The following is an 8,378-nucleotide window of genomic DNA, read 5'->3' as shown; positions in this document are numbered from 1 at the left end:
AGCTAGCCTCCTAGCAGGGGTTGGGATGCCCACGGGGCTGTGTTTTGCTTGGGAAAGCACAACACTGTGGGCACCACCAGTTTCATAAGCAAGATAAGATAGCTCACAATTACTGATCATTCAGTCCCTCCTCCTACAAATAACAATTTCTTTTGTTGATTGAGATAATTTCTGATGAGCCTTTGTTTTTCAATACAGTTATTAAGAATTTCAATTTGCTTATGATTAATTATTGTGGTTTTTCTGTTCTCAGAACGGTGTCCTTAAACAGTCTTGTTTCTACCCAGCATATGGCTGAAATCCAGTTCTTCCAGGAGCACTTTCTCTCTTTTTTCCACAAAGCCTTTTGTTCTTACTTGTCTTCACAGATTTATCCATATTTTCAGAGCATCTCATGCCTGGATTTTTGTATATCTTGATTTTTTTTTTGCAAATATAGTCTTGTTCTGATGAGACAGTTAGCAACCTCTGAAGCAGGAAAAAAGGTGGTTGCTGTTGCTCTAATCTGGACATGGCCAATCTACATATATTTACAGAACAATTTTATTACAAAAGACATGGCTACTCAGTCCACCTTCATGTCACATGCCTTGCTCTCAGAATGGACCCTACAAATAGTTTTCGGTCTCTTCATAGGTCTAAGGGTAGATCAGTAGCTTTCCCAGCACAAGGTTTCCCCAGACATTGCAGAGTGCCTTCAGTGTTTGTCACACACTCCACTAGACAAAATAGAAAATCTCTCACAATCCTTAGAGCACACACTATAGCCACCTAATAATAATGAGTGGACATTAAAGAAGCTATTCTGAAATTTATTCTGGAGCTGTTTCAACAGTTGTTGGAAGCACTAATCATGGCAGCTCTCATCTGGAAAGATAACTGGAAATGTATTCGTATCTGAAGTTTGGTATCTGTGGTAGCTCTGGAGCTGCAGAGAGGCCAGGCAGCAGAGCTTCTTGGTTTATGAAAGGGGCAATGAAAAGTTAGATACTTTGGGCAAGCAGTCATATTTTTAAGGTAGTAAAGTCAAAGCATTTTCCTATTTTACGTTTATTGCACTGTTATTTCCCTGATATTGTTACTGATGAGGAAACCAAACTGTTCTAAATAGTCATAAAAATTCTTAAAGTACCCAACTCAGGTTACTGTTGTCAGAATACAGATGGTAATAAAAGAATTTAGAAAATGCTTGTATACATTAGCTGCTTATGGTACGTATTTCCATCATCCTACTTTGGAAAGCACAATAGAAAACCTGAAACTCAGGTATCCAAGTCAATGTCATTGTTGCATATGAAGTAGAAATTTTTATTACTTTCTAGCAGGAATTCTGAGCAGGAATTTTAGTATGAAGCTGACATTAAAAGATTTCTTTTTATAGAGCAGGAATCACTGAGATTTCAGGTTTTGATTCCCGTCTTTCTAGGTCTGAAATCCTAAGTTTGTAGAGAGATTTAAGTCTAATGTCAATGGAAATTGGATGGAATGCGAATCAGTAGTCCCTACTTGTCACAGCCTGTCATAACAGACTCTGTAAATATACACCAAATGCTGTATGATGGGTCAACCAGCAGGCTTACACACCTGGAGACCATGACGGGGAGCAGACAGAGAAGGCTGCAACTTCACAGAAAATGAGGTAGATGATACTCTCTGGGAAGGGAGCACTGGTGCTCACTAACTTAGTGCTAACTCACTGCCCACCAACAGTCAGTACAGTGTCCTGGCAAAGAGAAAGAGCAGAGTCCAATGTTCACAGAAGAACTCAAGAAGAAACACAAAAATGAACTGGCTGTCAAATTCTTGCTATGGAGGTGCCTCTGTATACTGATCTGACCCCCCGTTCAGAAGGTTGGGCTATTTACCACGAGCTGCAGCCTGAGACACTACAGAAAGGTTACCAGAGCTGATTCAGACCTCAGACTTGATGCTTATTCATGTGGGCATTAATGGCAGTGCTAGCAAGATGACTAAAGCTAGTAATAACATTATCACTCTCACACACACACACACACACACACATATAGAATATGCATATTCTAAGTGAGGGCTGGTTTTCACACAGATATTTATCTTCAGTTTTCTGTTAACCTCTTCTGAATAGAGCAAAAACTGAAGAATCCTTACATTTTCTTTCAATAAGCATAAAAAGGAGAGACGCTGCTGAAAAAATTCAGAGTATTGAGCAATCTTACCTCTACCAGTAGCCTCTCAGAAACTATACAGAAAAAAAAAAAGACTGAGAGCCTCTTATTTTATGATAGCACTAAGACATATCAGTCAAATAGAATGGGAGCGCACTGCTTGGTAGGGGTTAAAATATCCGTATATAAAAGGCAAAACCAAAAAATCCAGTATCTCTGGAGAACTGCTGCCAAAACACTCCCATAAAAAAAGTTTGGAGCCTCCTCAGTACCCGAAAAAAGAATGTAGGCTAAAAAAAAAGAAAAAATCAGTTCTGTCTTCCCAGTAACAGGCCCCCACTCAAAGGCCTGGTTTGCAAGAAAAATGAGAGAAGTGATTTTGTTCTGCCTATCCTCCCAAAAGCCAAAGCACAGGATAGCCTAGACTTATTCTGGGACCTGATGCAATATCTGATCAAGGAGAGGCTGCTTCCGGAGTTATCTGGCCTTTTGTGCACAGAAGCTGTATTTATAAAGAGGAACATTTCTCAAATATTGGAGCAATATTAGAGCTTTATCCTAGTGAATCCACGCTGCTATGCTATAAGGGCATCTCGATTTTATGCCATTTTGAAAACTACCTGTTACTGCTTGCAGCCAAACATGAATTTCAGACTTAAAATTGATTGTTTCTTCCCATTTTTATCTGAGAAGTTATGTTGACTGTGTACAATTTTATCAAATATTACTTCAAAGGACTTGAATTTACAGAAGAACAAGATGACTAATTTGCTTTGAATGCAAGTTAGCTAACAGTTTCTATCAATTGCCAGCAGATAGTTGCAAACTCTTTAAGAAAAAAAAAAATAAATGCAGTATCTCATGAGGTCTTCTGGATTGCCATCTTTGGAATGAGCACACACTTCCGTGGCACAGCACCAAGCAATGCAGAGAGCTCAGCAAAGGCAAACACCACACAGAAAATTCTCCAAACTGTGTTTCTGCTTGGTTTCTTGTTTTGATATTGGATCTGCCACCTCTCCCAGTTTTGTACTTCTGAAAGAAGGAAAGAATAGGAATGCTCAAAAAGGGACATTCATGGGCAAGTGAGTTTGTCGCAGTCCCGTATCTTCTACCTTGCCTGTATTTTATTCCTTCTGTTTTCCCCATCCATACTCATTTAATTCTGTCTGGGTTTTGGGCAAACAGAAATCAATGGACAACATTTTCAAATCCAGGTGTAATAGGGTAATATGTTACCATATTTCTGTTTATTATCTTCATTCTGTTTTTCCTAGGAGTTACTTGGGGGTTTTTTGTTTTTACATGGGGGAAAGAAACATTTATTGTATTTGTCAAGTAGAGAAAATCACTACTTGGTTGAACACTTCACCTGGCTTGTAAAGTTTAGAAGTAGTGTTCTATGGGCATATTTTAATCAACTTTCACCTCTTTATCAGTATAAGAATGCCATCAGAAGGTTTGGGGATTCATGTTTTTGCAGAGTTTGAACCAGCAGTTCCATTTTGAATTTATCTTGCTTAGACATGTAACAGGAAAAAAATACTGAATTTAGTACTTTCCAAGTCACCCCTACTGGATCAATTATTTTATGTTGCAACTCACCATCTTAGTCTATGATATTATATTCATCTGGCAATAAAACTAAAATAAGAATGATTCATACCTTTTTTGGAACTATTATTTCAAGCTATTTGCAGGTTCAAGGAGACATCATTGCACCTATTTAGAACCATAACACTGCATTTTTCAGGAAGTGAGTTTCACACCATCTAACTTCAGGTGTACAAGTACCTAAATTAGGAATCAGTGAGGTCTCAAGAAAGTGATTCTGAATATTTGGTAGGAATTTTTCCCTCTCTGCTGGAAATATGAGCAGCTAAGATCGTAAGAGTCTTAGTTAGATGCTAAAAGTAGATGGCATGAATGCCTCTTTATTAAAATAAAAAAAATTACACTTGCTTACATTACCTAGAAGCCTTTAAAAAAAGATTTAAGTACTTTACAAAAATACAGGTTTGTTCTTCAAAACTTCAGCCACAAATGCCTGATTTATAAGCCAGTCTTCACTGTAAGGTTGTACTTTCTTTTTACATAAAATATAAAAAGTTCATTCTTCAAAAAAGAAAAAAAAGAAAAAGACCCCTTGTGTTTCTTTCTTTCTTTCTTTCTCTCTCTTTCTTTCTCTTTCTTTCTTTCTTTCTTTCTTTCTTTCTTTCTTTCTTTCTTTCTTTCTTTCTTTCTTTCTTTCTTTCTTTCTTTCTTTCTTTCCTTTCTTTTCTTTCTTTTTCTTTCTTTCTTTTCTTTCTTTCTTTCTTTCTTTCTTTCTTTCTTTCTTTCTTTCTTTCTTTCTTTCTTTCTTTCTTTCTTTCTTTCTTTCTTTCTTTCTTTCTTTCTTTCTTTCTTTCTTTCTTTCTTTCTTTCTTTCTTTCTTTTTCTTTTTCTCTCTTTCTTTTTCTTTTTCTCTCTTTCTTTTTCTTTCTCTCTTTCAGCACAGCAGTTCAGTTGTTACTGAAAATTTACAGGCTCCATTTTCCCTAAATAATCAAATAAAGCAAATTAAATAAACCAGGAAAAAGCAGAAATATGCCTGGCAGACAGCTAGATTACTAGTTTTCTTGTATAATTAAATAACATTTATCAAATAAGCTTTGTATATACTGAAAAAACAAGAAACATTATAGACTGTTAAAATACTTATGCCTGTTTTTCATTAGATATCTATGTCTTGAAAAGGTAAATGGTGTGCATTAGCACTTCAAGAAGAAAACAAGCAATGTCATAAATGTTTCTGTAGTAAACACTTGTATCAAGGTAGATTTTGCTAGCATGATAAAAATAGTAATAATTATGCTTATTCTGTTTCCAGTTTATTTTTCTCTATATGTCCTGAGTGTCATTAATATGTCTTTGTGAAAAGAATTCCTGTCAGTAGCAGCAGAATCTGGCATGACCCAGATGTTACAATCAACAAATAAATGAAATAGCATGGGTGGCCAAAAGGACTGTCTCCACTATTGTGTAAAGATCTAAACACATGCATAAGTATAGACCCTTGCTTTCCCATCTGTCATTTGCTAATCAGAATGGCTTACCCTCGTCCTCTGGGGAAGGTTAAAAGGAGGTGTTTCATAATCAAGGCCCTAATACAATACTGAAAAACTACACACTTTGACAGATGTCTCAGTTACAAGATGATATTCTGTGGGAAGGAGAGTGTTTTCCCAATAGGAGGTTTTAAATTACTGAGAATTTTTAAAAGATTGTATCTGGTGTTTTGAATTAGGAACTGGTAGCTGAGCAAAGGGCGAAAAAAAAAGGAAAAAAGTTGTCTTTTTACTTGTAGACATCTCTCTAGGCTAAAGAAAAATACATTTGAAAATTTCCTTTGTCAAATTATGTGGAAAAAATGGGGGTAGGAGTTATTTCAACTACCTAATTTTAGGCAGACGTATATGAGCTAATCAGTTATCTCAGCTCCATTGGAGTTAAGAGACCTCAGTACAGCCAATTGGAACTTAGAGTGCAAGTACATCCAACTGGAGGTAACTGTGTACTTTAAGATGAGATAGGTCACTTTCTGGACTCCATTGACTAGCTTGTATTTCAACTATAATGGCAACCTGAACAGCTAGTTCTTATAGAAACACCTGCACCGTGGACATGGAACGTTAGTTAATACCAAGTGGTCAAAATCATATTTTGCAACACGTCAAATCTAGTCACTTTATGGGCAAAGAGAATACAATGCTTGTTTATAAGGGGAAGACTTCTGTACGCCATCAACTTTCAGTTGTCTACTCTGAGTTGTTTTCACCTTTATTTATAGGTGTCCTGGTTTTGGCTGGATAGATTTAATTCTCTTCAAACCATTCTATGACTCTATGGTTGATAACACACCAATGTCTCAGCTATTGCTGAGCAGTGCTTGCACAGCATCAAGACCTTCTCTGTTTCTCATGTTGCTCCATGGGGGTGTACAAGAAGGCAGGAGGGGCCACAGCCAGGACAGCTGTCCCCAACTTCAATACATGTTCAATGTATTTCAATATTCTTAATATCTGACTGGTGTGGCCGACTGTCTGCGCCAGCTTCCTGAATGACTTTGTCAGAAAATAGTTCACGTAAATGTAGCCTCCTTTCAAAAATTTCTGCTGGTAATTGCTATTCTGGTCCTGTATATTAACCTATTGGTAATATACTTACCCTTGTAAGTAGAACTAGTACAGCAGTCAACTGCTATAGGAAATATGTTCTGTAAGTAAGCATTTATTCTCACTGATGAATTCCGGACTAAGGTGAAATTGGACTTCAGCTGAACATGGAGAAAGAGGATGGATGAAAGCACAAATACAGGCTGGGAGATGAGTGGAATGAGAGCAGCCCTGCGGAGAAGGATTTGGGGGGTGTTAGTAGATGGAAAACTGACTGTGAGCTCACACACTGACATGCGCTCACAGCCCAGAAAGCCAACAGTGTGCTGGGCTGCATCAAGAGAAGGGTGGCCCCTCAAGGGAGGGGATTCTCCCCCTCTGCTCTGCTCTCATCAGACCCCCCCTGCAGTGCTGTGTCCAGCTCTGGGGGCACCAACATCAGAAGGACACGGACCTGCTCGAGCGGGGCCAGAGGAGGCCACAAAGATGCTCAGGGGGCTGGAGCAGCTCCCCTGTGAGGACAGGCTGAGAGAGTTGGGGGGGTTCAGCTGGAGAAGAGAAGGCTCTGGGGAGACCTTAGAGTGGCCTCCCAGGACTGAAAGGGGCTACAGGAAAGGGGGGAGGGACTCTGTATCAGGAGGTGTAGGGATAGGATGAGGGGTAACAGTTTTAAACTGAAAGAGGGGAGATTCAAATTAGAGATAAGGAAGAAACTCTTCCCTGTGAGGGTGGTGAGGCCCTGGCACAGGTTGCCCAGAGAAGCTGTGGCTGCCCCCTCCCTGGAAGGGTTCAAGGCCAGGTTGGACGGGGCTTTGGGCAACCTGGGCTAGTGGAAGGTGTCCCTGCCCGTGATTAAGGTCCTTTCCAACCCAGACTATTCTATGATTCTATGATTCTTTTCACAATTTAGCTTATAATCTTTCCAGTTGTGTCTATTAACATTAAAACAGTATCTAGAGTCCCACTGGCAAACAGCTGGTAAGGACTTGCTGAAATCCTTGGTATTTTAAGACTTGGAGCGTAAGCAGTTGGAAGATTTCACTGTATAGTGTGGGGGAACAATACAAATGCTTTTGCTGCCTTATTCAGCAGCAGACAACTTCTGAATGTGTCAGAGAACTTTCCTTGATCTTGCTGCAAGATGAGAATGAGACAGGAGCTTTTCATTTGCTCCCCTTCAGATAAACTGAGACACCTCAGTTTTGAATTAGCTCACTCCAGGTTTTCACTGGGAAAAACAAACCCTTCAAGAAGAAGAAGAGGATGGAAGAATGAGCACTGTCCCATCTGTTAAATGGCATGCATGTCTTTGATTTGACACTATCAGCAACCATTTTTTCCTTATTTTATTCATCTACCATGCAAGTTAACTGAAACTGCAACAATAAGTAACACTTTTGCAAAGTAATTCTGAAGAATGTTACTGTTGATTAAAGCCTATTTCTGTTACAGAGTTCAACCTGAAGAAAACTGGCTTGTTAACCAAAAAAACTAACCATGAAGTTGGAAAACCTCATTTTGTGTTATCCTAAGGTTTCACTGAATTGTTTCAATTCGTGAATGTGGTTTCAAATTTCAAACTGTGCTTGTTAAAATGTGATGTTTTTCTTCCTCACTTGTAACCCAAGTATGATAGCCAACTAATGAAAAAAAAATACAGGAAGATTCATTGACTGCAGAAAACAGCACAACTTGCCACGTCTTTTAGCTAGTTTCTTTTATTGTAAAGGTCCTACAGACACTGTGTGCCTAATACTGGTAATTACTGCAGGTTTTGATGGCTAAGAAAAAACTTACCCTTTGAAGTGGCAGTTCTGCTTTTTTTCTGATCTGAACCTCAGATATTAGAAATGGCTGGATCATTTTCTTTTCCGTGACTTCTGCCACCACAGAGACCTTGCTCTTGGTTTCAGAAATTGTTACCATATCTTTAAAGAGCATCACATTTTTCTGTCAGTTATCACTGTATGGCCTACAGTTAGAAAATTACATTCACAGTCTATATAAATGAAATTTACTCATTTTGTGTATATTTATGGTTAGCTTGCTTAGTTTATTTGCTTTTTATTCCTGCATTAAC

Source organism: Strix aluco, chromosome 16 (assembly GCF_031877795.1).
Source record: "Strix aluco isolate bStrAlu1 chromosome 16, bStrAlu1.hap1, whole genome shotgun sequence".
NCBI classification, from domain to species: domain Eukaryota; kingdom Metazoa; phylum Chordata; class Aves; order Strigiformes; family Strigidae; genus Strix; species Strix aluco.
The sequence above is the reverse complement of the archived record's forward strand: the minus strand, read 5'-3'. Positions refer to the sequence as shown.